Source organism: Trachymyrmex cornetzi, unplaced genomic scaffold, assembly GCF_001594075.2.
Source record: "Trachymyrmex cornetzi isolate Tcor2-1 unplaced genomic scaffold, Tcor1.1 scaffold1039, whole genome shotgun sequence".
Lineage (NCBI taxonomy): Eukaryota > Metazoa > Arthropoda > Insecta > Hymenoptera > Formicidae > Trachymyrmex > Trachymyrmex cornetzi.
Window position 1 is genome coordinate 134,582 of NW_017295586.1, and position 2,399 is coordinate 136,980.

At 38.6% G+C, this 2,399-nt stretch overlaps 1 protein-coding gene across 1 annotated transcript in view; it reads right to left on the reverse strand.

Moving 5' to 3' along the window:
* LOC108758877 (uncharacterized) overlaps positions 1-2,399 on the reverse strand; it is a 97,062-nt gene that overhangs the window by 84,113 nt on the left and 10,550 nt on the right. The gene's annotated exons all lie outside the window — the stretch shown is intronic.

Sequence of the window (2,399 nt, forward strand, 5' to 3'; positions counted from 1 at the left end):
TTGTTCTGAGTTGTTCTAGTCCTGAGAAACATAGTTCTGCAATATGAATCATCCAATGCTACTGGTTCTCCCAAAAATCGAAAAAAATCCGTACCTTTGCATCAAGAGTAAACGCGCGCTTCCTCTCTTGTTCCAGTCGAGAACTTTTTGTTCTGAGTTGTTCTAGTCCTGAGAAACATAATTCTGCTATATGAATCATCCAACGCTACTGGTTCTCCCAAAAATCGAAAAAAATCCATATTTTTGCATCCACCATCAAGAGTAAACGCGCGCTTCCTCTCTTTGTTCCAGGCGAGAACTTTTTGTTCTGAGTTGTTCTAGTCCTGAGAAACATAGTTCTGCAATATTAATCATCCAACGCTACTGGTTCTCCCAAAAATCGAAAAAAATCCATATGTTTGCTTCCACCATCAAGAGTAAACGCGCGCTTCCTCTCTTGTTCCAGGCGAGAACTTGTTGTTCTGAGTTGTTCTAGTCCTGAGATACATAGTTCTGCAATATGAATCATCCAACACTACTGGTTCTCCCAAAAATCGAATTTTTTTCGATTTTTGGGAGAACCAGTAGTGTTGGATGATTCATATTGCAGAACTATGTATCTCAGGACTAGAACAACTCAGAACAACAAGTTCTCGCCTGGAACAAGAGAGGAAGCGCGCGTTTACTCTTGATGGTGGAAGCAAACATATGGATTTTTTTCGATTTTTGGGAGAACCAGTAGCGTTGGATGATTCATATAGCAGAATTATGTTTCTCAGGACTAGAACAACTCAGAACAAAAAGTTCTCGACTGGAACAAGAGAGGAAGCGCGCGTTTACTCTTGATGGTGGAAGCAAACATATGGATTTTTTTCGATTTTTGGGAGAACCAGTAGCATTGGATGATTCATATTGCAGAACTATGTTTCTCAGGACTAGAACAACTCAGAACATAAAGTTCTCGACTGGAACAAGAGAAGAAACGTGCCTTTACTCTTGATGGTGGATGCAAAAATACGGATTTTTTTCGATTTTTGGGAGAACCAGTAGCGTTGGATAATGCAGAATCATGTTTCTTAGGACTAGAACAACTGAAAATATAAAATTCTGCGTTGGGATAAGGAGATTGTACCTTTTCTTTTTGTCGGAGCCTTTGCTTGTTGAAAAACGTTTATTTTTCTCGTTTTCTGATTGATTTACGGAATTGTCCTTTTGGAACAATGTTTGGAACAACTAGAACAATTTATCGCGATAATGAATTTTTCGAATATTAAGAAAAGTGGTGCCGGATAAGAAAATGTTTTTTTGTTTTCTGCCATTTCTGTTAGTCATATGGAATTATTCTTTTGGAACAATGTTTAGAACAACTAGAACAATCTGTAGCAAAAAAAAATTGTTTGATATTCCAAAAAAGGGGGGCTAGCAAGAAAAATTCGTTTTCTCCTTTTATTGGAGAACGATTTGGAATAAGATGATATCGCTTTGGAACAATGTAGAAAAAACTCAGAACAATCTAGAACAATTGTCAAAATTTTAATTTTCAAAAAAAGGTGGGCTAACTTCACACACATGTTTTATCATGTCATTCTACGTCTTTTCTTTGTCATAAGTTTATACATACGTTTATACATACGTTTATACATACGTTTATACGTACATGCGTTCATACGTACATGCATTTATACGTACATACGTTTATACATACATACATACATACTTACATACGTTCATACATACGTTTATGCGTACATACGTTCATACATACGTTCATATATACGTTTTTATATATATACTTTTATAAGTACATACGTTTATACGTACATACGTTTATATGTACATACGTTTATACATACGTTTATACACACGTTTATACATACGTTTATACATACATACGTCTATACATATGTTCATACGTTACAAAGCAAGGGAAGGGAAAAGAAATTCTAGAAACGTATTAAAAAAAAGAAATCTCATGTTTTATTTTTTAAACATGTAACGATGCACCCCCAGAAAGGCATCGTTCCAGGCAATGCCAACTCGCCGGATGCCGCTACGGTGACCCCCCGGTCACCGTAGGCGATGAGAGCGCGGTGAGCTCGAAATATTGTAAGAAGAACAAACATAATTACAGGCCGCGCGAACTCGCAAGTCCGCGAAAACCGAATGTCGCCGAACGACGCCGAGCGCCGCAGCTCTCGCTCGTATTGTTCCACGCCGAGAGTCACCGAATGATTCCGGAACAATACGAGCGGGAGCAACAATTAGTATAAAAGCGCTCCGAAGAGAATAATTCTCGCTTTTTGCTCCTGATCCTGATCCTAGTACACCGACCGACTCCTAGATCCGACATCCGAAGCAATACAGCGGTGGTAAGGGTGTTCTCTGCCACTACCGGCATTTACCGGTCAGTTATTGCACTC